We start from the raw sequence: 27,854 nt of genomic DNA on the forward strand, positions 1-27,854 counted from the left end.
AGTATTTTCATACTTTGGCGTTGTTAGTCTCTCTGTTATATCTTGGAAACCCTCTGGGTTTAAGAAGTGCTTCTCGTGCGGCCGGAAGATGCCCAATTCTGACCCACACGAGCAGTGCTTGTATTGTTTAGGGACTCCTCACCTGGAGTTTGAATGTGACATCTGTGTCGCATTCAATCCTAGGACCTTAGCAGAGCACAATAATAAGTTACTTCTTAAAGGTATGGTTCAGGGGGAGTCCTTATGTTCCCCCTCCCAAGGCTTCCTCTTCTGATATCAAGCAGAAGGCCCCTTTCATGCCTTCAGTGGCTTCACAAAAACCTAGGCTGTCGGATCCTAGTTCTCCAGACCCGACTCCAGCCCAGGCTGTTGCGGATCCATGATCTTTAGATCCCAGATCTTTGGACTCTTCCACCAGATCCAGGGCCTCCTTGGATCGGATGCCCTCAGATCCAGTCAAGGCCAGACCAGCCTCGGATCCAACCAGTTTGTCGGATATGATTGCTTCTACCTCTTGGCCTTCAGATCCAACAGGCTTGTCGGGTCCTCCTATACTTATAGAGGATTCAGCTTTGCCTGGCTCCTCTAGGCATTTGTTTCCATCAGCTCCTAGACAGCGGAGCTGAACTCCAGAGCATAGACACAGATCCTTAGAGTCCAAGATTGGATCCCCAGCCAAGTCTATCTACTCATCCATTTCCTTCAGATCATCTCGAAGCTTGTTACCCTCGGATATGGACAGGAAGATGAGGAGCGTCCTCAAAGCATATTTAGAGCTGAGGCTTCTGGCATCCCCGGGCTAGGGGAGCCTCTTCAATCCAAGGTCATCATTCTCCTCTTCCAACTCCAAGAGTTTTGGAATCTTGGAACTCGGATAACTGTGGTCAGATCCTGACAATGCCAAGTATTCCCTGTTTCTCAACTCCATCAGGGTCCCTGCTTGCTCTGTTCCCCTGGCCTAGGACCAGAGTGGACCCCAGGCTGGAGCGGTCGGTGCCAGCTCCATAGGGACAGGGTCTGATCCTGGCCTTTCAGACAAATCTCTGCCTCTGGAGGCCTCAGCCCTTAATAGTCCAGGGGTCGAGGTCCTGTGTCGGGGCCTTTTCTTCCTTCCCGGGTGGCCTCACCCTCTGGGAATGGGGACAGGATCTCTTCCAGCCTGTCGGCCTTCAGGGTGGAAGAGAGGACCTTCTCCAGGGCTGGAGCGACATCTTCCGCTCCTCCGGGTCCACCCCTACCCTACTCTACCTTGGGTGATGTGGCCTCCCATCCTGTCTAGGGTCAGCCCTCCCATACTACCCTTCAGGGGGTTTCTTCCCCTCCTGGGGTCCCTACATCTACTGAGTCCTCCCCGGAGCGCGCCACAGATGGTGGCACCTCATAAGAGAAAGTGCAAGAGTAGGTACTTGGACTCACCCATGGAGTCCATCTCAGAAGACACAGACCTTGATGAAGGAGACAGGTCCCTCAGATCTCTGCCCGATGATATCTCCTTTGGTGACATCCTAGAGATCCTTAGGAAAAAGGGGAGATGGTCTCCCCAACCCCCATCTTCAGAGGAGTCCATGTTCCTGAAGGCCTTTGGGACAGGCCTGTCTACTTCCTGGGTGTCCCCCACTACTGACAGTTTGGTGGATCTGATCGCCCGCAGGCCTTGGAAGAACCCAGCACTGTGGAACAAGTACCTAAGTGAGCCGACAAATTCCTTAGTCCTCCCGTGGACCATCCTTTCTGGAGCAAAGGCGTCCTGGTCGATGCCATCATGGTTGTCGCTGCCACCAAAAAGGAGGTGGTGGAACAGATCTCCATGGTCCATCCCCCAAACAGGGAGTCTCGGCAATTGACCAGCATAGGAATCATGTGTTTGCCTCAACTACCTTTGGACTAAGGGCAATTAATTAATTGGCACATTTCACCCAACTTCAAAGGGACTTAGTCAAAGAACTCTCCACTTCCCTTGTAGAGTTGTTGCCAGAGGAGGACCTCAAGAAGGTGTCCCCCAAACTTTCTACTCTGACGTCCCTCACTAATTCCTTGAAGAGGTTAATTTCCAATGCAGCGGAAGCTATCTCTCGAGCGGCTGGTACCAGCATAGCTATAAGGCGGCATGCTTGATTACGACAATGCGGGTTTGCAGAGGCCTTCAAGGTGTCTTTTTCCAAAGCTCCCTTTGATGGGTTCACCCTCTTTGGACCTTCTGTAAAAGGCACTTTAACCCATAGTGAGCAGGAAGGAAAGACCTTGTACACAGTTGGGATCAAGTTTTCTACTCCTCAGAGGTCATTTTCCAAGACCCAATGAAGAGCTAAGAAGATGTGGTTCCAGAGTCACAGTTTTCCTTCCAGGACGCTCTTGATGATTCCTCTTCCAGAGCCCACTTCCAGTCCCACGAATAAGGGACCATATGCAGGTTTTACAGTGAACCCTGGCGGTTCAGTGGTCCATTCTGTCTCAACCTATGTCCATGTCCATAAAATTTATGCCAGTGTGCAGATGGCACCTTCTTTAGTGGCTTTAGTCTCAGGATCTCAGTTTAGGCAGGCCCTTTTCACTCTTCTGCCTAAGGCCACGATGACCATGGACACTTCCCTAGTTGAGTGGGGTGCCATGATCTTACCCACTGTGCAGACAGACCATGAGAGTGTGGGAATGGGCGATGTCCTCCGGGCGCTTTCTTCTTGCAACACATATACCGGGGACTCCAACATGTTGGCCAACAAAGTCAGCAGAACCATATTGAGTTCTCATGAGTGGTCCCTCAATCCGACGGTGGTAAAGCAGATTTTTGATCATTGAGGTCAACCGTGCTGAGACCTCTTTGCCTCCCCAACCAACAATAAATGCTGCATGTACTTTGCCCTGATCCCCCCACCCGGGGAGTCACCAAGGGATGCTCTAGTCCACAGCTGGCCTCCAGGTCTCCTCTACACTTACCCTCCTATCTCTCTTATCCCCAAACTTTTGGAGAAAGCACAATGTCTGAGGACATCCCTTATCTTCATTGCCCCTTACTGGCCTTGTCAGATGTGGTTTCCCTTCCTAAGGTCTCACCTGAAGTATCCCCCTTGGATACTGTATCCCCTTCAGGATCTGATCTCTCATCCTTCGAGGCTCCCTCTTCCCAATCTACGGACCCTTTGTCTAACTGCATGGCTTCTCCAATTACAGTGATTTTGAAACAGTCTAGGCTAGCTTCCCCCATCAAGAATATTATCCTAGCTTCCCAAAAACCTTCCACCAGAAAGGTTTATAATAGCAAATGGAAAAAGTTTTCTATCTGGGCTAAGAGCAGGAATCTGGACCTATTTTCTGCTTCTGTGCAGATATTATCTTGTTCTTGTCCTCACTCTTTCAGGAAGGGGCAAGTTTTTCTACTGTTAAGCTTCAGTTGGTTGGCATTTCCAATTTTCATGAGAATAGCAAAACTATGTTCTCTTCCAGACTCTGTAAAGCCTTCATGAAAGGTGTTTTCCTTCTAAGACAGCCTATCAAGGATCCCTCACCTCCTTGGGATATAACCTTCGTGCTGCAATCTCTGACTCTCAGCCCATTTGAGCCTGCTAGTTCATGCAATTTCAATTTTTTGTCATGGAAGATGGCCTTCCTAGTAGCCATAACTTTGGCTAGGAGGATGTTTGAGCTGCAAACCCTTTCAATTGCTCCCCTGTATGTGGTCTTTCACAAAGACAGAGTGTCTCCTAGAATGAATCCATCCTTTTTTGCCCATGGTTTCCACTGAATCCCATCTGAACCAATGTATTCAGTTACCAGTTTTCTTTCCCAATTATTCCATTAAAGGAGAGTACATTCTGCTTACTTTGTTTGTACACAGGCATTTGAGATTTTATCTGCACCGGACTAAGGAGTTTCTTAAATCAGACAAGCTCTATATGGCTTTTTCCCTGCTTAGATGTGGCTTCTCCATTTCTAAAGTGACTGTCTCTAAATGGATCTTCAGCTGTACCTCTACAGTCTACTGCAACAAGCATCTTGAGGTTACAGGAAAGATTAGAGCTCATTCTGCTCGGTCTGTGGCTACTCCCTCAGCCTTCATAGCCAGACTCTCAGTTGACAATATTTGTGCTGCTGCCACTTGGTCTAATCATCACACCTTTATATCACATTACAAGTTTGATTTAGTTTCCAGGAACAGGGCTTCCTTTGGTTCCACGTTGCTTTGCCATGTCCTTTCTTGAGGCCTCCCAGGGTAAATTGTAGCTGGGGACTCTGACCCTACTGTGAGGAACAATGACATGGTTAACATCAGATAAAGAGTTATGTACTTACCATAACTTGGCATCTGTGTTATCCTATGTCATTATTCCTCACATTTCCCTTCCGCCATCCCCCTTCCTTGTTAGATCATCTGAGGAAGTTGGAGTGTTGTGGGTCCAGGACTGTTTTTCTTTCTACCTTTTGGGTCTTAATAATACTGGCTATGTTAGCAAACTCGATCTGAGAGTTAGAGGGTAGCAGGGGATTATGAGAGAGGGAGGAGCTTGAGCCTTGGATCTGTCTAAGCTAAAGTTGCCGTCTCGGATCTGATGTTGAATCCAAGACCCTACTGTGAAGAATAATGATATAGGATAACACAGATGCCAAGTTATGGTAAGTGCATAACTCTTTTATATTTTTCTGTGCAGTTATAATCTCAACTCAGTCTGTTCATAGATTCAGCTTCTGTCACATCTCTACATTCTATATATATCGTTTCTTACTTTAAATTACTGAATGTTTGTTAATAGTAATTTTAGGTGTATAGGAGATAGTGGTAGATTTACAAAAAACATGGGGGTGACGCACTGGTGCAGCAGTTACCATTACTGGCTGGCACTGCTTGGTTCTCCAGTCAGTTTTCAGCGAGTGTTCTTTCCATAAAGAGTTTGTATGTCCTGTGTCCATATGGGAATTTTCCAGCTGTTGTGCTTTTCTCCTACATCCCAAAGACTTGCCATAAGTAAATTTTTGTGATTCTGTACATTTCTGGGCGATATTGTAGTTGAGGGCCTCACCAGTTCGTTTCGTGCAGAAGTGGGTGTGTCACAAATTGAGTGACAACCCGGTCTGCATATTTAATTTGCTCGTGCATACATGATATGAAAATATTAAATGTATAGAAACGGTTAATACAGTATCGCCCAAGAAAGCTGTTCTTAGTAAAAGGTCCTGCCAATGATACTGAAGAAGAGTCGGCTGTGACAACTGCACCAAAAAAAAAAAAGAGTCCGTTTGGACATTAATTGGGATAGTGAACCATCCCATTCTGACTCTGACAAAGAGAACTATAATGCTACATGGTAAAAAGCCTGATGACATGTGTTTTGACAGTTTAGTTTCTTTGCTGAGTATAGTATATATTATTAGTGCAATAAAACTTGTCAATTACAGATGTTGGTAAGCAGTTTACTGTTATATTTACTGTCATATTACAATGTCAAGTGCACTTTTTCTTCGGTTGTACATTTCAAGGGAATGCATATTCATGAATGACATATCAGGGGGGTGGGTTTTGGGCGGGGCTTGCTACTGCACATCTGGTGAGGCCCTCAACTACAATATCGCCCATTTCTCTAGGTGTGTGTGTCTTTGTGTCTGTGTGCCCTGCATAATTATTTTTTTCCTCGTACCAAATAAGTGCCAGGATAGATCTCTAGCACCCCTGTAACTCAGAATTGGGTAAAGCAGCTATTGGCAAATGAATTAATGCACAAATGATTAAAGTCATGATGAGGATATGGTGTGTATTCACCTGCAACAAATAAGCAATCTATATAAAATGTATCTCAGCATATTTATTTTCTTAAGACTTGTAAAATACATGTTGATTTATTTATCCAGGTTTGCTATCAAATCCCTACCACCACCCCCCTCCAGCTCCATCCAAGTCAGGTATCATGCTCCTGCTGTAACATATTTCATAGTCCGCATTAAAGATAATTAAAGCTGTCTTCTCTGGATTTTAATCAGGATTGTAGAATAAATACCCCAGTGCCAGAGGACTTAGGTTCAGTCTGCCATATCATGATACTGTCAATCATAATTTGATGATCCTGTTTCATAGAAATTTAATTTCTTTAAATAATATTTTTCTGCTTGAAACATTTATAGTAGGTACAGTGAATCACTGTTCAACAGCATGTACCATGCATCCTCCTCCCCTTGCAAAATATATATATATATATATATATATATATACATACATATGTGTACATATGTGATGTGTGTGTGTTTGTGTGTGCCTGCTCACATACACGGACATACAAACAACTTCTCTATTTATGTTCCCCCAAAACAACTCATGGTAAATTTCATACAAAATGTTCCTCCTTCTCTGCAAAACTACAAGCATTTTATTTTATAAGATTATTTAGTTGTCTTTTTTTTTTACATTTTCATTTTTAGGGCTGTTACAAGTGCATGTGCGACTTCAGCACTTAAGCTGCAAGTTGTTGCTTTAAACAGCAGATTTCTTATTTGAGGAAGTAGCATTAAATGTATTACATTAAAACGGAAAGGGTGATTTTTTTTATTTCCTTGCATTTGAGAGAGGAGTCACAGAATCCCTCAGAGCTTAGGTATTGCAGTGTCTGTGCAGATGATCTGTCATATGTAAGCAGTGATTTCCTTTTAGCAGTGCATGGGTTTACTGATAAAATGAACATACAGTGATTAACAGGCAAGTCCTTTAAGTACCTGTGACAGGAAAAATACATTTTTGAAGTGCCTGCCGTGCTCCTTCTTTGTCATGCATGTTGGTTTTCTGTACATATGTTTACAATCTAGTTGTGGCATATTTCCTTGCTTCCCTTCTGTGAAGGTGCGATGGGTAAAAAGTGGTATATATGAAGAAAATGAAGTGGTGCCTAAAACACAAGTTTATTTAACAGAAAATACTGTTAAAGTATACCCAACTAAGCGCTTTCGCCAAGAAACATGAATTGGCTTCATCAGAGTCATTCAATTATGATGTAACTTCCTTTATATACTCTAATTACTTAAGCACTTATTCATGATTTTGTTTGCATCAGTGAAATCACCCAGGTATCAACGAGGACCACCCCTGCATTTATGAGGCCAGATAGAGTTAATACAGACCTGAATGAAAAGGTTTACAGCTTTTGAAGCAGATTTTTTCAACAGAAACGCTGTTCCCAATCAAGGAATATCATTAAAAGTCCAGATGTAATGGGATCCTGTCTCGCCTACATTCATAACTGATGGGTTCGGAGCCGATCCATCGGCTCCCACTCGGCCACTATATACTAGAACAAAGTCTCTAATTGGCTGGGCTACCCCTTATCCCAGAATGCACCACGCCTGCTTCCCCAGATCTCATTTGCCGCTTTTCAAGCCAGACGTGGTCTCGACTTGGCTGGAGCTAAGTGGTTTTTTGATTACTTTTTGGTCTTTTGACCTAGGGTTTTCTTCACAAATTTAACAAACAGCTGTTTTAACAGCGTTATGTGTGTGTGTGTGAACCTGTTTTTGGTTGTTGGTATTTTTTATACTTACCGGGCAAGGCCCGTTTAAGTTAGAGGGCCCTTGCCCTTATTTGTGTGTGGGTGTGTTGATTTTGTCTCTACTGTACGTCCTGATTTATCAGGCTAAGCCCGTTTAAGTTAGAGGGCTTCTGCCCATTTTGTGTTCTGTATCTCGGGCCAGTCCCGTTTTGAGTCTAAGGGCTCGTGCCCTACTTTAAGGTTTGCTTTTCGTTGTGGAAAATAGTTGTGTGATAGGATGTCAAAAGAGCAGAAGTCTGGTTTTAAAAAGTGCACCAAGTGCAACTACAAAATGTCTCTTACTGATAGCCATGCTGTTTGCGTATATTGTTTAGGACTGAAACATTTGCAGGAAACATGTAGTGTTTGTCATGCTTTTTCCTCTAGGGTCCTTCAAGAACAAAAAAATAAATTGATCCTTACGGGCCTTATTAAGCCCTCCTTTGAGGAAGCTTTGGCTTCTCCTTCCTCTCCAGCTTCTAAAAAGAAAAGGTCGTCAGCTCCGACCAGTCCGTCGGAACCGACTTCCAAGAAGCATAGGTCGACCTCTTCTTCCTCGGCCCCATTGGCTTCGGAGCCTCGAGTGGAAGCGTCTGCCTCGATACCTCTTTCCTTGGCTCCATTGGTGTCGGAGCCGCAGGTTGGGGGATCGAGAGGCGAATCATCTGCTTCGGCTCCTTTGGTCTCGGAGCCGTTGGAGGTGTGCAGCTCAGACTCTCCCCCCCCCCCGGCCCCGAAGTCCCCTTCGGCGCCGATGCTTATTCATACGGTTCCGGATCTGGTGCCGATGGTGTTGGAGCCGTTTCGGAGCCGGTCCCCTGGTCTATCGGAGCCGAGAGAGAAGTCGTCTCGGCCCCCATCTATTTCCTCTAAATCCTCCAGGTTGTCAGACTCAGATTTGGACTGAGTTATCCAGAGGCTTTTCCAGTCCCCGGTTTTTGCAAAAATGGTCTCAGCTCCAGCCCACTCGGCTCCGGAGCTGGTCCCCACTTCGACGCATCCGATTCCTCTTCCAACCTCCTCGGAGCCATTGGAGTCGGTGATGGTAGAGCGGAGCAGAGTTGTCCAGTCGGAACCGAGACTCCCTCGTAGCTTCTCTGTTCCGACCATCATTCCTACCCTGTCCTCGGCGTCAGGGTTCGGTACCGGGACTTCCTCGGTCGGGGCCGAGGGGAACACTTTGGAATTGGTAGCTTTGGTGCCCAGTCTTCCCCTCGGAGCGTCGGCCGCAGGGATTCCCGGTACCGTCGTGGTCTCTCAGCCTGTGCCCTCCATAGAGTCTGGAGGTCCTGCTTTTGAGGCCATGAGGAGTGCGCTGGCCATGTCCTTGCCGGCTCAGCAAGTCTCTACCTCACCGTCCCTAGACTTGGGAACTGGTGCTTCTGGTGTGCTTCATTCCCACGACAGTGGGGCCCCAGGGCCTGAGGATACCCCCTTGGGGGGGTTCCCTTCTCCCGGGAGGTCCTTCTGAATCCGCTTCAGATGAACCTCCAAGAAAAAAATTGTGCAAGTGGAAGTACATTGACTCCCAGGATTAGTCTATCACATCAGATACTGACCTCGATGATGTGGAGGGGTCCCCAAAATCGTCCTCGGGTGACGTCTCATTCTCAGATATCCTCGAGATCCTGAGACAGAGAGGCGATTGGCAGTCCAAAACCATTTCCGCAGAGGAGTCAGTCTTCCTCAAGGCCTTTGGGGCCCAGCCCTCCGCCTCCTGGGTGTCTCCACCCTTCAATGAATTACTAGATTTAGTTTCTCGAAGGGTATGGGAACACCCTGACACTGTGGAACCGGTGCCTGCCAGGCCTAACAAGTTCCTTTCAGCCCCTCCTCAAAAGGAATTTTTGACTAAAGGAGTTGCAGTAGATGCGATGGTGGTGGCATCTGTCACTCAGCAGGACGTGGCAGAGGCTTCAACGTCTATTCACCCTCCTAATAAGGATTCCAGGAGCATGGATAGGTACGGGAAGCGTACCCTTTCTTCAGTGGCCTTTACCCTGCGGTCGCTGAATTATCTTTGTCGTTTTACCAGGCTCCAAAGGGACCTCCTCAAAGAGTTAGGTGAGTCTCTTACGGGTAATCTACCTGAGGCGTTAGCCCAAACTGTTGGCACCCAGATGACTACCCTATCTTCGATAGTCAACTCGTCCATGAGGCTCATATCATATGCGGCCGAAGGGGCGAGTAGAGCAGCGGGAACAGGCGTGGCTCTTAGAAGACACGCCTGTTACGCTTGTGTCCCTTTGCGGAGGCCTTTAAGTCTTCCTTCGCCGACGCCCCCTTTGATGGGTTCTCCCTGTTTGGACCCAAGGTGAAGGACACACTGACTCGGTGCGAGCAGGAGGGCAAGACCTTGACTGCCGTGGGGGCCCGTTTTTCCGCTCCCTCTAGACCTTACCCCAAGGCCCAGAGAGGAGGGAAAATGTGGTTCAGGAAATCTCAAAGGTCTTTCCGTACTCCACCGAGTGATCCCCCCTCTAGAGGCGGGGGAGGAATTCAGGAAGATGCCGCCCCAGAGACGGCAGAGGCCCCCGTAACTCTGTAGACCGCGATTCCTTTCGTGGTCCATCCTACGCTCACCGTCCCTGAGATGTGGCCCGACTGCGCATCTCCGGAGCCAGTCGGGAGTCGATTTGCGGAACACCCGCAGGCTTGGGAATCTGTCACCAAGGATCAGTGAGTGCTCCAGACCATAACCAGAGGCTATCTCATCCCTTTCATCAAGAACCCCCCTCTTCCTATCAGAAAAATCCCGGATGTGCCACCCAGTCAGCGGGATCAAGCAGCGGTCGAGGTTTCAAAGCTGCTAAGAAAAGGAGTCATCCAGCCTGTCCCCGCCGACCAGATCGGATCAGGAACTTACTCAAGACTACTTTTGGTGCCAAAAAAGACAGGGGACTTAAGGCCCATTTTGGACCTCAGATCATTGAATCGCTTTGTAAAAAAATCCAAATTCCGAATGGTCACCCTTCAGTCCATTCTCCTGTTATTGGAGAAGGATGTCTGGATGTGCTCTTTAGATCTCAAGAACGCTTACTATCACATTCTGATGTCAAGAGTCCAGGAGTAATTTACGCTTCCGCCTGGGAGCCAGTCATTTCCAGTTCGAGCACTGCCCTTTGGTCTCACCACAGCCCCCAGGGTGTTCACCAAGTGTCTGGCAGTAGTGACAGCTCACTTGAGAAGTCTAGGATTCCAAGTGTTTCCCTATCTAGATGACTGGCTCTTACTGCCACCTACAAGCATCTATTAGTTCGGGTGCTTATGACCACAGTCAGTTTGGGTCATTCACTAGGAATCACGTTCAATTGGGGAAAATCTGTGCTGCAGCCGTCTCAGCGTATTACCTTTATAGGCGCAGAGTTAGACACAAGAAGAATGCGGGCATTCTTGCCGGTAGAAAAGATTCAGGTCCTGCAGTCTCAGGTCCAAACCTTGTTACCCAGATCACGAGTTCAGGCTAGACTGATTCTGCAGTTATTGGGCACGATGGCCTCAACTATTCTTCTAGTCCCCTTAGCCAGGCTGCACATGCGGGTGCTGCAATGGCTACTGTCGGTTCAATGGTCCTTTCAGGAACTCCCCTTGAACCATTTGGTCCAGATTACGGAAATTTGCCGTCGGGACCTACGTTGGTGGCTGCTTCGGTCCAACCTGGACCAGGGGCGACCCTTTGTTCTTCAGCCTCCCGTCGCCACTGTGACCACGGACGCCTCCCAGATAGGGTGGGGGGGTCATTATCTGGACAGGTCTGTCCAAGGCACGTGGCAAGTTCACGAAAAGCACTTACATATCAATATCCTGGAAATGAGAGCGGTGCTACTGGTGTTGCAAGCACTTCATCATGCTCTTCCCCGGGGTACTATTGCGATTCTATCCGACAACATGTCGGTAGTCTGGTACATAAACAAGCAAGGCAGAACCAGGTCCTACCCTCTTTGCCTAGAGGCCATGAGAGTGTGGCATTGGGCGATTGCTACCCAGCGTTTCCTAGTGGCAATGCACATTCTGGGGAAATCCAATGTGATTGCAGACAGGCTGAGCAGGACTTTCCTGTTGACCCACGAGTGGTCCCTCAATGACAGAGTGGCTGCAAACATCTTCGCCAAGTGGGGCCTCCCTTGTTGCGACTTGTTCGCCAGCCCTCACAATGCGAAATGCAGGGAGTTCTTTACTCTGACTCCCTCTCAGGGGCAGATTTCCAGGGACGCCCTAGCTCACAGTTGGCCCCCCGGTCTACTTTATGCCTTCCCTCCGGTTCCCCTTCTCCCGAAGGTGATACAGAAGACGATTTATCTAGGAAGCGACATGATTTTGATCGCTCCACACTGGCCTCGTCAGGTTTGGTTCCCCTTCCTTCTGAGGTATGCGGTGGAAGGCCCATGGTTTCTGGACCTGGTGCCCGACCTGTTAACTCATCAGTTGGGACAGTCTCACCCATCCCTCAGGTCCTTGAGGTTGGCCGCTTGGTTACTCCACTTCCAACCTTAGTCAGAGATAACTCTCTTTCTCCAGACGTCATCCACATTTTGTCCTCTTCTCACAAACCTTCCACTATTAAACTGTATTCCAGCAAATGGAAGAGATTTGCTCTTTGGGCCCAGCAACAAGGTATAGATCCCCTTACCGCCCCAGTACCTCAAGTTTTAGAATTCCTGGCTTCTTTGTTTTATTTGGGCTCTTCAGTTTCCACAATTAAAGTCCAACTGGCGGCTATCTCTAATTTTCATGTCTCTTTTGAGCCTTCCTTAATGGCAAACAGGCTTTGCAAATCTTTCCTTAAAGAAGCGTGGCTCCTTCGGCCCCCAATAGCCCATCATGTGCCCCCTTGGGACCTGAATATGGTTCTAGCTTCTTTTACTGCCCGCCCCTTTGAACCAGCAGCTACTTGTGATATAAAATTTCTATCTTGGAAAACCGCCTTTTTGGTGGCAATAACCTCTGCCAAGTGGGTCTCAGAGCTTCAGGCTCTCTGTTCTAATCCTCCTTATTTGACCTTTCACAAAGACAGAGTGTCCCTCAAGTTAAATTCCTCTTCCTTGCCCAAGGTAGCATCCCCCTTATGCATTCAACAATCCTTGGAGCTTCCTGTGTTTTTTCCCAAATTCTCCAATAGTGCAGAATATATTTTCCATCAGTTGGATGTTCACAGACAACTGCGTTTTTATTTAAGTAGGACCAATCAGACATGAAAGTCAGATCAGCTGTTTGTGTCTTTTGCGGAAAATAGGTTGGGTCAACCGGTGGCTAAAACCACCATAGCCAAATGGATTAAAGATTGCATCTCCTTCATTTATTCACGGTCCGGCAAAGAGCTACCCTTCCTAGTCAGGGCTCATTCTACCAGGGCAATGGCTACTTCTGTAGCATTCCACTCCAAATTATCGATAGATGATATCTGTGCGGCCGCTACCTGGACTTCTCCGCACACCTTCATTTCTCATTACAAGATAGATGTGGCTTCTCGAAGTAGAGCTTCCTTTGGTTCCACAGTTCTCAGGAGGGTTTTCCAATGAGCCACCCGGGATTTAGGTGCTAGGGACGCTATCCCATCAGTTATGAATGTAGGCGAGATAGGATCCCATTACATCTTTTAGTTATGTACTTACCATAACTTCGGATGTATGGGATCCATCTCGCCTACATTCATACGTACCCGCCCTCCTTCCCCCTTCCCATGGGAATGTTGCTACTTACTGAGTTTTTCTCTTGAAGGACTTTAGTTTGTTACAGTGGCTGGTATGTCTCTGTGTCTGGATGTAGGTATGAAAGCGAACAAACAAGATCTGGGGAAGCAGGCGTGGTGCATTCTGGGATAAGGGGTAGCCCAGCCAATTAGAGACTTCGTTCTAGTATATAGTGGCGGTGGAGCCGATGGATCGGCTCCGAACCCATCAGTTATGAATGTAGGCGAGATGGATCCCATACATCCGAAGTTATGGTAAGTACATAACTAAAAGTTAAGTACCTTTGACAAGCTTTGTAGAAAGTACAGAACACTTCAACTAGACAACACGTTTTTAAACAAAGCAGTTGCTCTTAAACAAGTTCCCAAAGGTTTACAGGTCCGGAAACACCCTTTGCGGATTGAGGAGGGGTCCTCTGCTTTTCGAGAACTTGTGGCTTTATTTGATAAAACAGGTTTTGAAATGATGGATATCATTATTAGAAACAACAACAGTAAGGTGGTTCTTTTGCAAAATTAGATTTCTGTTTTAAATCAAAGCATTATTTCAAATTTACTTTTTGAGGAATACAAATTTAAGTATGAGACTGATGTTCTTCATCTCACATTGCTGCAGTCCTTACATATGGGTAGTCCGCTGTCCTCGGTCGGCCCGAATACCAAAGTATTAGGCTGACGTCGGTCAAGGCGCTTAAGACTGACATCAGGACGTCAGGGTACAAATGCGCATGACCGATGTCATATCCTCAGTCTTTTTTGCCGCATGGTCCGATGCAGAAGCAGCATTGCAAGTGCTGTTCGGCGTTCTGAAATTTTTCGAGTTTGGAGTTTCAGACCGAATCAAAGTTGGCTAAGTACCCCGTTGGGGAATATTTTGTTTTTTTCTTGCCTCAGTGTTTTACCGGATGTCAGAAAAAGTGAATAACTGTATTTCTTGTGGGAAACAGATACCGCATAGGGATTATCATTCTTTGTGTATTCCTTGTTTGGGTCCTGAGCACGACGTTGTTGGGTGTCGCTTTTGTGCTAGGTTCAATAAGCGCACTATTAGCGAAGGTTAGATTGTGCTAGGCTGGTCTTGAAGCGGTGCAATTATAATATGCCGTCGGATTCTCCGGCGCCGCCTTCTTCGAAGAAGCGCAAAGACAAAGCAGTTAAACCCAGGCAAGAAGAGTCGTCCGTTCGGGACGCCGGTTCTTTAGAGGCGTCAGTGGAACCGGTGGTTCCGACGGAGGCTTCTCTGGAGTCCCAGGGGGAGACTTTGATATTGCAGGATGTGGCCTCTCAGGAGGCAGGTCAGGCTGAAGGGGCTTCTCAGGTTACTGTACTCCCCTCCCTTCCTAGGGTGGTTAGGCCCTCTCCTTCTGTTTCCAAGGCTTCTCCCAGAGGCAGGCCAGGTTTAGCTTCTGTTGGTGTCACTCCTAGTTCAGCAGGGTCTGTGCCCAAGAAGCACATGCTTAAAATGGCAGAAGATTTGATCACTCTGATTAGAGGTTCTTTGCCCCCTCCTGATAAGAGGCCTAGGGTGGAGCCAGAGTTGGGGAGTTTTGAGCAGGCTTGGGATGTTTCAGAGTCTTCGGCTGAAGACTTGCAGGAGTACTCTCCTTATTCTGATTCTGATGCAGATGATTCGACTCCTTCTGCTTCTCCTCCAGAGGATTTTTCTTTTTCAGAGACTCTTCATTCCATGAGGGAACATTTTAAGTGGGAAGGTCAGGACTTCTCTGATTCCAGGAAAAGGCTTAGGGAATTTTGCTTTTACCCCAGCATAGGCCCTTGGCTATACCCCCTGTTCTGGATGTTGTGGAAGATGTGTTTGCAGAGGCTTCTCTTAATCCTGATTCTCTGCCTCCTGCTCCTGTTAAACCGGATAGGTATTACAGGGTGCCTGAGGCTCATAAATATCTTTATAAGAGTCCTAGGGCGGACCCAGAAACTGTTAGTCAGGGACCTAAGGGTGTCAAGGCCTCTGTTGTAAAAAATCCGGTTCCTCCAGATAAGGAGGCCAGAGCTTTGGATAGATGGGGAAAGAAAGTCTATACATCTTCTACCTTAGCTATGAGGGCTTTGAATTGCCAGTTTCATATGTTGAAATATCAAAACTATCTTCTTTCTCAATTGAAGTCTAAGGTGGATGCTCTGGCGGAAGGCATTGAGTGTAAAGAATTACAAGATTTGGTGCATGTCTCTGAACAGGTGGGTAAGCATTCTTTACAATTTGGTTTTGATGCTGTACAGGCCTCGTCTAGGGTGGCTGCCACTGGTTCAGTTCTTCGCAGGCACGCCTGGCTGAGGGATCAGAATTTATCTGACCATGTTAAGACAAGGATTTTGGATGCTCCTTTACAGTCTGATGTGTTGTTTGGTTCACCTGTGGAGTCAGTCTTGAAGAAAATGGAAGACAAGGCTAAGTCTATGCAGGCTGTTAAAGATTTTTTGCAAGTTCAGCCTCCGAAGTTTAGTAGGAATTGGCCTGCTAAGGGGTGGACGTATCCTTATGATTCTCAGTCTAGGGGTAGATCTAGACATGGTAGGGGCAGAGCTCAGAGTTCTTTCAGACCTAGAACAGGGAGTTCACCTGCACAATCTTCGGGTGAGGGCAGGGGCCAGTCCTTTCGTAAACAGGCCCAATGACCTACCTTTTCAGCTGCCAGATTCTTCTTGCCTGACAGCACCTTTGGGAGGAAGGTTGGCACTCTTCAAGGAAAATTGGAATTTGATTACCCAAGACAAATGGGTATTGGATATCATACACCAGGGTTACAAGTTTTATTTCCATACCTTGCCTCCTTTCAAAGGCATGCCGGACGTTCCTCCTCAGCAAAGACTAGAGGCTCACAAACAAATTTCTCTGCTACTTCAAATAAGGGCCATACAACCGGTCCCTCTGCCAGAAGTGGGCCTAGGATTTTATTCCCGCCTGTTCCTAGTACCAAAGAAGGGGAACGCGTGGAGACCAATTTTGGATTTATCTATCCTCAACACATATCTGGACATTCCCAAGTTCAAAATGTTGACGTTACAACAGCTTTTACCTCTGCTGAGCAAAGATCACTGGATGGTGACTCTGGATCTCAAGGAGGCTTACCTTCATGTTCCTATCAGGCTCAGTTGCAGGAAGTATCTGCGTTTTCGGGCTGGGACTTCTCATTATCAGTTCTCTGCATTGCCCTTTGGCTTATCTACTGCGCCCAGAGTGTTCACGAATGTTCTGGCTCCAGTGATAGCTTTCTTCAGGCTAAGAGGAATACAAATCTATCCTTATTTGGACGATTGCCTGATTCTGGCCCAAGGAAAGGACGAACTTCTTCATCATTTACAGTATGTGATAGCAGTGTTAAGATGCCTGGGGTATTCTGTGAACGAAATAAAGTCCAGTCTAGTACCCTCTCAGGACATGTGCTTTCTGGGTGTGAGACTGAATACAGCATCACAGATGGCCTTTTGACCCCGGACAAACAAAAGAATCTTTCTCTTTACTTCCATCAATTGTCTCGTCAGTCCAGGCTGACTGCAAGGACAGTCCTTCAAGCCTTGGGGTTCATGGCATCTTGTATTCTGGTACTTCCCAATGCCAAACTGCATATGAGGAAGCTACAATGGTATCTCAAAATGTATGGACACAGCACTGCCAAGATATGGACACTGTCATTCAGATAATACCTTGCATTCAAAAGGAATTTTTGTGGTGGGCTCAGGAATGTCACCTAAACAAGGGACTCTCTGTGACCCGGCCAGAGGCGAGTCAGATTCTAACGACAGATGCCTCAGACAAAGCTTGGGGAGCTCATCTGAATGGAAAATGGGTACAAGACACGTGGCCTGCCAGACTTCAACATCTACATATCAACTTGAAGGAGATGTTAGCAGTCCAATTTGCATTAATAGCTTTCAAGGATTTACTTCTTCCAGGGCAGGTGTTGGTTCTAACAGACAACACAACTGTCATGTGGTACATCAACAAGCAAGGGGAACGCATTCTTATCCTCTATGCAGACAAGCAATGATTTTGTGGGAGACTGCTCTCAGTTTACAGCTAAATCTTCAGGCAAGGTTTCTGCCAGGAGCACAGAACTCCTTAGCAGATGTGTTGAGCAGACAAATTATGGATCCCCACGAGTGGAAATTGGATCCTCAAGTATTTCAGAAATTGACAGTGTTATGGGGAACTCCAGACATAGATCTGTTTGCTTCTCCACTAAACTACCAGCTGCCAAAGTTTTGCACGAAAAGGTTTCATCCCACAGCCTGGAAAGTGGATGCTCTCTCATTCAATTGGAACAATCTTCATGTGTATGCCTTTCCACCTCTGCCTCTCCTCCCAAAGGTACTCCTGAAGGTCAGACAGGACAAGCCAAATATGATTTTAATAGCTCCAGATTGGCCTCGACAGCACTGGTACCCATTACTGAGAAGTCTGGTACGGGAGCCTCCATGGCCTTTGCCTTCGATTCCTCACCTGCTGTCTCAGGAGAACAGTCATTTACTCAATGTCAAACTTCACTCTCTACATCTAACAGCCTGGCATATTCTGTTTTAAACCCTGGAGGGTCTCAGCTTCCACAACAAGTTTTGAATGTTATTTTGGAGGCCAGAAGGCCTAGTACAAGGAAAGTGTACGCAGATAAATGGAGGAGATTTTATTTTGGAGTACAGCAAAGGACTTTGATGTTTCTAAGCCTAATTTAAGTGTGGCTCTTCAATACCTTACTGAGTTACTGGACAAAGGTTTGTCCTTCTCCTCTATTAAGGTTCATGCTGCAGCAATTTCTGCTCACTATGACTGTGACCCACCATTGTTTTCTCATCCTTTGTTTAAGCAATTCCTTAGAGGGGCAAAGAATATAAGACCCCACGTAGAGCTCCTACTCCTGCTTGGGATCTCAATTTTGTGTTGGAGAAACTCACTCTACAACCTTTTGAGCCTGCAGCTACTGCCGAGTTGAAATATTTATCATGGAAGACTGCTTTTTTGTTGGCCATTACCTCTGCGAGAAGGGTTTCTGAATTACAGGCCCTTATGGCGGTTGAGCCTTTCTTAATTTTCCATAAGGATAGGGTATCTTTGCACTAATCCTTCCTTTATGCCTAAAGTGGTTTCTAGTGTGGCTTTAAACCAAGCTATTCATTTGCCTACTTTTTATGCAAACCCCCAAAATAAAGGGGAAAAGATTTTACACACTTTGGATATACACAGGCAGTTGCGATATTATTTGAGCAGAACTAAAGGGTTCAGGCAGTCTCAGCAGTTATTTGTTTCATTTGCTTTGGGTTCTCAGGGCAAACCTGTTTCAAAACAAACTATTTCTAAGTGGATTGGTTTTGTATTGCTTTCTGTTATTCCCATCATGGTAAGGAGATTCCAGCTGGGATTAGGCCTCATTCCACTAGGGCTACTGCCACTTCTACAGCTTTTAAGGGGTGGCTACTAAAGATATTTTGGAGGCAGCCACTTGGAGTTCAGTGCATACTTTCTCTAAGCATTACCACCTTCCACTTTACTCTAAATCTAGGGCTGGTTTTGCCACTGCAATTTTACAGGGCATTTTGGCAGCTCCTAATGCTTTATAGTTTTGCCATCCTCCCTTACCTCTGCTTTGGGATTCTACCCATATGTAAGGACTGCAGCAATGTGAGATGAAGAACATAGTACAGTTTTGTACCTACCATAAATGTAGATGTTCGAAGATCCACATTGCTGCAGTCCAATTTACCCTCCCTCCTTCCCCTCTGTAGTTAGAGGCGGTTGTGTGGTTTGAGTTGTGAATATTGTAAATATTGTAAATATGATTAGTGCAGGGGTGGTTGGTTGTTTTTTGCTGTCTTTTGGTTTTGGCCTTTCTTTTTAGGGCCTTCTGACATCTGGGGCAAGAAAAGACTGAGGATATGACGTTGGTCATGCGCATTTGTACCCTGACGTCCTGATGTCAGTCTTAAGCGCCTTGACCGACGTCAGCCTAATACTTTGGTATTCGGGCCGACCGAGGACAGTGGACTACCCATATGTAAGGACTGCAGCAATGTGGATCTTCGAACATCTACATTTATGGTAGGTACAAAACTGTACTTTTTTAAAGACATTAATAACTTTTTAAAAGAGAACAGTTTGAGAAAGTAACGTAAGCTTGATAGAGACAAGGCTGATTATTCAAATAATCAAGCATACCTAGGGAGAAAACAGCCCCAGGGAAATATTTATGAGAATAGCCCTCAAAGCAATAACGAAAATATCCACAACAACAGTTCTGACGGTGAAAGAGGGTTTGACAACACCAGGGGGAGCAATGATTATTCTTTTCAGGAGGGTCAACAATTAAGGAGGTCCGAGAGACTGAAAAATCAAGGGAAATTGACCCCCTGGGGCAGGCAGAACTGCAATGCTCAGAGCAACAGGAACAGCAATTATTACAACAGGGTTGGAGGAGAGACTTTCATTGACTGAGTTATTTAATTGTTTGTGTCTTTCGGCTTTTCCCGGTTAGGGGTCGCCACAGCAGAACTCCGGTCCGCTAATGATTGGCATTAGATTTTCACGTGCTGGCTTGCCGGGCCTAATGCACAACCTTCAACGAAGGAACGCCCATTCACACATGTCGACACACAGAAGACGCTCTAACTGAGAATCGAATGGACAACGTCTAACTGTGAGGCGACAACGCTACCACAGCACCACCACTGCAGTTGACTGATACAACTGCTATTTCTGACCAAGACTTACTGAATGTAGTTGAAAATGATTGTTCTGATGTAGCAATGGAATGTAATATTTTGAAAAGTGATGGTTTTTACATTTACAACTGCAGTGATGTTATTGCTAGTGAAGGACATTTCACCTTGTTTAAAAAATGGATATTTTTTGTACCTAATTAAAAGACCGACATTGCAAATGTTTTAATTAACTTAAAACTGTACACTAGAAAACTGAATCTTAGTTTATATTACAAAAACAGTAATACAGGCTTGGATAAGAACTTGGTGGCCAAACCTAAGAGCATATTTATCCCCCTCCCCCAGTCACCCATTTATAGTGTCCTTTGAGAAATTATGTGAACAACAATTTAGAAAAATAGTCAGAGACCAAATATAACACCGAAAATCTTATGAGAGATGAAGCCACTATTTTGAATGAATTGGCAGAAAACAAAATGTATCATGTAATGAAACCAGACAAGGGTGGGGGATAGTTATTATGTCTCACATAGATTACAACTGCAAAATGTTTGAAATTTTGAATGACACTACAACTTATAGTAGGACTTCAAGAAATGCTGTTAACAGAGCTTATGCCAGGATTGATGTTTTTTTTATCTGATGCTCTATTTCAAAATGAAGTGGAAATTGTGGACATAAAATATTTAACAGTTGAGAAACCAAGAACACCAATAATCTTTGGAATACCAAAGATTCATAAAAATATGTGTAACCCCCCCCCCCCTTAGACCGATAGTAGCAGCCTGAGGTTCCAAAATTGAACCAATAGCAGCATATATAGACAAATGGGCAAGTTTAGTAAGTGAGGCACAACATATACTCAAAGTCTCATGGCACTGTTTGGAATTATTAAGACAAATAAATACAGAAAGCTTGGATTTTTGTTTCCTAACTGTGGACGTGGTTAACTTGTTCTCAGTAATTCCCCATAATGAAGGGTTAGATTTCTTCAGGGAAAGTTTGATGGGTAGAAAATTAATAGATCAATCCAAGGTCAATTTATTAGTTGGACTCATGGAAGTAGTCGACTACCAACCTTATGATTTTTGAAGGAGAATTCTATCATCAGGAAGCAGGAGTGGCCATGGGGGCCAAATGTGCCCCTAGTTTTGCGAATCTGGTTCTTCTGGAATGGGAGAGAAGATATGTTTTTCCTCTGCCTTTATCGCCAATGTATGTGATATTTCTGGATGACATACTATTTTTATGGCATGGAAAGGAACATATGATGAACAACTTCGTAAAATATATCAACGGTACAACCACTTTCCTTGTGTTCACATGTAAATGGCAATATGACAAGATACAATTTTTAGATATTGAGTTGACTAAGGACATTGCTGGGGGCACATTGGCCAGTAGTGTCCACAGAAAGGAAATGTACTCCAATATGTTACTAAACTACAACAGCTGCCACCCCTTCCATCAGAGGAAGGGTATAATAAAATGGTTAGGTTATCTAGGCTTATTAGTAGCAACAAAATATTTAAAAAAGAGATTTATATATTAATTGGAATGTTCCGAAATAGAGGCTACCCCTTAAGTCTTTTGTTGAAATTAAAGAGAGAAGTTATGTTTAAAAGAAACACTACATTTAACCCTATTTTAAAAGCAGGTCTAAACACTAATAGAATCAACACAGCTAAGCTAGACACAGATGTTCTGGTATTACAATACAATACAGAAACATCAAACGTGGTATCAAGTGTTAATAATATATGGGAAACTCATTTTGACAATGAAATGAAGGGAAAGTTGGGGTATAAACCTAAGGTTGTGTATAGTAAGAGGGCATAATATAAAGAATATTCTTGAAAGTGTGGGGTTCGCAAGACCTGTAAAAATATTAATGATGGTATGAATGTCCTTATAGGAAGTTTTGAACACAGTATAGGATGCCTGGGTATGTGCAACTGCAGCACCACTATGGTAGTTTATTTAGCTACATGCTTATCATGCCCTGGTTTCTGTGTAGGTAAAACCAAAAGAAGGCTACGGGATCGCATTACTGAGCACCTCAGAGACATTAAAAAAAATGAACAATGCGTTATATGTTCACACTCTAGAATGTCCCATCTATAAGAGATTATTTTTCTTTGTCATTGATAGAGTACATAGTGACTCTAGGGGTGGGGATGATGAATTAGAATTAGAAGCTAGAGAAACTAAATGGCAACTGAGATTAAATGCTTGTTGCAAGCCAGGTTTAAATTATTATTGTTCAATAGCTCCCTTTTTGAAGCAAAGGGCAGCAGAGGTTTAATTTCAAGTGTACTATGAAAACACCTATTTGACTGCAACATTATGTTCTGCGCTTTTAAGTTCATTTTTTAACAATGTTTTATATTTTTATTTTTATTATTACTATTCATATGAATATTTTTATCTTGAATGTACTGATTATTGTGGTTTATAGCATGTTATTTTGTATATTGCATATTCAGGGGAAGTACGCTTTTAAGTTAGTCAGGGTGATTTCATTGATGCAAGCAAAATCATGAATAATTGCTTAAGTAATTAGAGTATATAAAGGAATTTACATCATAATTGAATGACTCTGATTAAACCAATTCATGTTTCTTGACGAAAACTTGTGTTTCATGCAAACACTGCCTTGGTGGCTCGCTTTTTTGTTTTTATTATTGTTTACATGTTTTTGAGCCGTTCGGCTTGTTTCTTGAAGTGATGCCTGACACAGATGTCATTATACACATGTAATTAGTAGAAAACTTAATGGTTAAAATAAAGTTTATTAATATGAAAATATGCCCCAAAAATGTTTTACAACTTTGTCCTTCGTCAGTCTGTGTTCACATTACAAGAAACTTAACCTTGCCTTGTATACAAGCAGTAAAATACATTAATTGAATCATTGATCTCAGCTGCTGGCATAAAATTTTAGCAAGAGGGCTGTTGTGAACTGTTTTTTTTTACTAGATATACAGAACCACTGAACTTCTTAATAAGCATACAGTTTAAGCGCAGACCACAGGGGAACATGCCTTGAATATTAAGTCGATATTGCTACTCCTATGTCAATGTTGCTGCTCCTATAATCAGCACATACACTAAAATGTGTAGTTATGGTCTTAAGCATTTTAGAAGCATTATCTGGTTCAGCCCCATACGCAGTGCCCACCACATTATGGGAGGCTGAACATCACAGTGCTTCCTCAAGCATTTTCACATTCCACAGATACGTACTGCAGTGTTCAGGCCGTAGGAATATTAACAAGTCTAACGTTCTTTGACATCTAGTAACTCATTATTATTGAGTATAAAGCAAATAACTTTGTAGATCATCCTATTTGTAGTGTATGTAGTAGCCCACTGTAAGTGTAGCACTTACTATATAGGCAAGACTAAAAGATCCTTCAGACAAAAAAATCATTGAATTTATATATCAGTGATATAAGAAATCGGGTATTAGAAAGTGATTTGGCTAGGTGTGGTTTCTACTTATAGTCAGTCTGACGCCCAAAATAGTTTTAAATGACACAACTTAAAAGTGTTCGGAAGAATATTATAGGTGTAGTCTATGATAATATTCTGTTGAACAGTGAGATCAATGGGCAGTATAGAATGAAAACATAAAAGGCACCAGATTTGAATAATTTCACAGTGACAAGATTTTTGCAGCCACTCAGTTAATGTCAGTCTCATAGCTTCAGAAGGAACACATCCTAAAGTGGTATTGCTTGATGGACAAGAGATCACACCCCACAATGTCTCAGGCCACACCCTTAGAACCGCTTGTAGTCCCTGAACGGCTAAGCAGAGGACAGGCCAGCTGATACAAAACCAGCATTTCTGTTGAATAAGACTATTCCAAGTCAGGTAGAGGTGAAAAATACAAAACACCAAGACCATAAATGAAATATTAAATATTATAGTCATCCAGAACCGACTCAACAAGACTGGCATAATTCAATAGTAACAAAAAGTACCCATCAAAACTGAATTCATAGTGTTGAACATCAACTACAGGCACTCCAGCTCTATGCTAGGAAGCTCCTGATATGAAACTCTGCTGTACTCCAAGTGCATAGACACCAAAGCATGCTTCACCAAGGAAAGAGCCTGAGACAGAATTAGTTACTTAATTTGGGTGGTATTCCTCAGATGGCACTAAAAGGTTGGACACCAGCTGACATTTGGTGCTAAAATATTAGCCAGAATTCAAGGCTCTTGCAGATGTTTCATAGCATAGTCATGAATTCCAGCTTGTTTCCCATAAATTGTATAATGAGCAAATACTGTAACCATAGAACCATGAAAATAGTATGTTATTCCCAAAGCCTCTGCCTCAGAGGTGTTAACCTTCATGTGACTGCTGTTTATCCACCAATCAATTGCATTCATACTGTCCACTTAATATGTGGTGTATGCTGAAGGGAGAAAGAGCGGTAATGCTGGGTATCATATGCATGGCAGTGATACCACATACCCCTGCCTCTAATGAATCCTGCAAGTGGAAGCATTTAAGTTTTGGGTAATGCTACAGCATTACTTATTGCATTGTGTGGGGTTTGTGGAGTTGTGCTAATTACTTAACTATTATATGACACTAGAGGTATTCTGAACTGGATTCTGCTGTCTGTTGAGATATTCAGTTATTTTTATTTTTTCCTTCTAAGCCCTTCTTTCAACAATGAAAGCTTCCCTGGTCTTTGGCTGTCTGAGGAGTTTAATGAGCATGGCTGTCACCTTTATTGAGGCTTTATGATGCATTTCACATACTAACATACAGTGTCCAGTTTTTGCATTTCTCTAATAAAACTCAGTGGTAGCAAATTTCAGGAAATTGTTGCTGATTACAGTATGTTCCTCTTGCTACTGAACCACTGTTTGTCTTTAAGTTGTTGTTTGTCTTTCGGCTTTTTCCCGGTTAGGGGTCACCACAGCTGAACTCCGGTCCACTAATGATTGGCAGTAGATTTTAATGAATGCCAAGGTGCCAGCTTGACGTCCAATCTTCAATGAAGGCACGCCCATTTACGCATGTCTTTCGAATGCCCATCCAACCACGGGGAGGACATGCAGACTCCACACAGAAGGCACTCCCCGCACTCCAGCCAAGAATCGAATGGGAGAACCTCTTGCTATGAGGCAACAATGCTACCACTGCACCACCGTGGCTATACTGTTTATCTTTAAGTAATAGCTGTAAATTGATCCTTGTATTATTTTATACCTGGTATGTCATCCGGAACATCTGGTCTTATTAATTCTGCAATGTACTTGTTTATGTCTTCTCTACATCTTGCCAATTCTTACACTGCTGGGACATTGGAGTTCTACAGAATTCTGCAGGGCCTCTTGTGCTTGCTTTGGATCATTATCCCTTGAGCAGTAGTTTTACTGGACCATTAAAGGCTTTTGTTATCAATTCTGAGTGCTCAATTTATTTAATTCTAGGGCTCCAAAGATAAGAACTCCTTCTCTTATATTGTTATTTATAGCCATCTGAGTTAGTCAGAGATTATTTCAGTCAACATCAGTGATCTAGATCCAAGTCTGTGCTCCTGTCTTTGGGCTGAGAGTTAAGTTTCTCTGGATTTTGTGATCCACCAAGTTCTTTGTTTTATTATTACTATTATTATTTTTTTTTTTTTTAGAATTTATAACTGGGGTGATTTTCATCTTTTTTTCCCTTGGAACTTTTTTGTGCGATATACTGAACAGCTTTTTATCTAGTCCGGTAGTCCTAATCTGACTGTGTAAGGCCATGGAATATTTTAGAAAACATGACAGGGACTTCTTGATGATGTTAAACCCATTTTATCCTTTTAGGGTCTTTTTGAGGTTTTATATCATTATAGGAAGCTTATAATTCTAACACATAAAGCTAGGTGCTTTAGTCACGCCTGTATTGTGTTGCCTGTATGGGATTTACAGACTGTGGATGCCCTTTTTATTTTTTTAAGGACTGTCCTGAAGTGAAATCTAACAGGCTTTCATGCCTGGTTGTCTGCATGAGATAAAGAAGGTTCTTTTTTGTCACAAAATGCTAATCAGGAACATTTTTCCCCACTGGTTCTGTATAAAGTATTCTATACAAAAATGATTTCCCCCTGCAATAAGCCTGCAGTTATCTCAGAGAACTGAGCAATGTTTGACTTGCATTAATAAAAGATATGGCTAGACAAAAACCTTTACGGTTTATTTGGTAGCGGTCTTGGCAATGCCATTAGTCAGTGTCCAGTATAGAATAACATTGCAGGGGATAGGGGCATTTGCTGTCTCTATCAGATTACTTGAAGACATCACTACAGAAATTCAGTGAGTCAGTTTTCATTCATCCTAAATCGCTGGGTACTAGTTATTGCAGTACCTGGTTCAGTGATGAATCTGTGTCATTTTCTAAGGAATTATTATGTATCATTCTGAGATACGTTTTGTTTGTGTGGTTATTGTGGGAAGAAATCATAATGGACACTCACTGCACTTGACATTCCATTTGAGTTCAGTGACCCCTGACAGAGTGTCAGAACCATTCTTTTGACTGTTGTTCTGACCACTGCCTTGTCCAATTTGCATTTCACATCCACCAACCATATGCTTGTAGGGTATATGAGTCTAAATAATTTTACCAGTGAAGATCTGATTCCTGTTCTCTGCCAGTTCCCCTCAGAGTATGGTATATGTGATCCTGAGAAGCTGAATGTGGTCAATAACTGAGCCATGTCCACTGGTCTTGAGTGTTGTGGCCTACTTTGCATATGGTTAGAATATGTGGGGTTAAATTATCCAAGATTGAACTTGTCCTTAGTTTTCTAAGGAAGGATGGGCAAATCTTGAATAACGTTAGAGGCACTAACCTTCTGGAGGGTACGTTTAAGTTGAATGAGTATTATGCTAAGTACTAGCTTGATATATGCTATAACATGGAAATGCTCATGTCTATGGAGGATCTCAGCTATATCTAAATGACAAGCTGTACTTTCCTGGGTGGATATGAAGCTGGACAGCTTGTCTGATGAACTTGTACAAGTCTTGATTTGGGGGCCTTTGGAATGGTTTTGAAGTGAGATTAAACTACATCATTAATGAGAGTTTGTGTCCTTAATTTTAAGCTTGCATCTTATATCTTGTAGTCTAAACTCTGTCCAGACTAAATAGTTATATGTTGCTTGAGACCCTCAGGCAAGTTATTTTTGTCAGATAGACTTTCTGACTTTCTGAAGACTATTATATTTCATTTCTCATTGAAATAAACCTTTGTGACTCCAGCCCTCAAGAAAACATGTTTGAATCTTGACTGTTTTCTTATTTACCCCCACTTGGATCTTTCTTTTATTGGAAAGGTTATCAAGAATGTTGTCTGCATACAATGTGAATCATGTTGAAAGACCACAACCTTCTAAACCCTTTTCAGTTTGGAATTTAAACTGAGTCATCTCCTTGGAACAGGAGATCAGTATTAGCCCTCCATGATCCCTACTGTTTAAGATATACCCAAGTGGTGGTGTCTGATCTTAATACCTTTTCCTTCCATCCTCTGCTTTTGAGTGATTTACCTGACTAGAAAATGCTAGCCATATTTATATACCAAATATTAGATCTGTACTTGAAGACAGGTATTCATTTGCAGGAGTTTATGATTTCTGAGGAACATTCCTGATTCAAGGTTACATTCAAGCACTACAAGCCATGTTTCAGCCATTTAGTTAGCCAAAATAGATACAATGTAAGTTATCTCAGTCATACAGTGTAACAGAAGTTGTAACAGACTAGAGTGAACTCTTATTGCAGATTATAAAGATAAACATAAATTAACCACATAATTCAAGTTTAACTAATTCTGGATTTAAGGACTAATAAAAATGCAGTAAAATGAGTGTCTTAAAGAACTAACCATCCAGTAACAGGCAAATAGATGTGCAGCATGACAGTTAACTTCTGCATCCTACTCTCTGCACCAACAAAAGGAAAAGACAGACACCATCAATTCA

At 43.7% G+C, this 27,854-nt stretch overlaps 2 protein-coding genes across 3 annotated transcripts in view; both read left to right on the forward strand.

Moving 5' to 3' along the window:
- PRKAR2B (protein kinase cAMP-dependent type II regulatory subunit beta) overlaps positions 1 to 27,854 on the forward strand; it is a 1,491,604-nt gene that overhangs the window by 1,445,679 nt on the left and 18,071 nt on the right. The window lies entirely within an intron of this gene.
- The window catches only part of HBP1 (HMG-box transcription factor 1), a 1,884,794-nt gene that overhangs the window by 283,629 nt on the left and 1,573,311 nt on the right, over positions 1 to 27,854 (forward strand). The gene's annotated exons all lie outside the window — the stretch shown is intronic.

This window comes from Protopterus annectens, chromosome 11.part0 (genome assembly GCF_019279795.1).
Source record: "Protopterus annectens isolate FY-2018-M chromosome 11.part0, PAN1.0, whole genome shotgun sequence".
Lineage (NCBI taxonomy): Eukaryota > Metazoa > Chordata > Ceratodontiformes > Protopteridae > Protopterus > Protopterus annectens.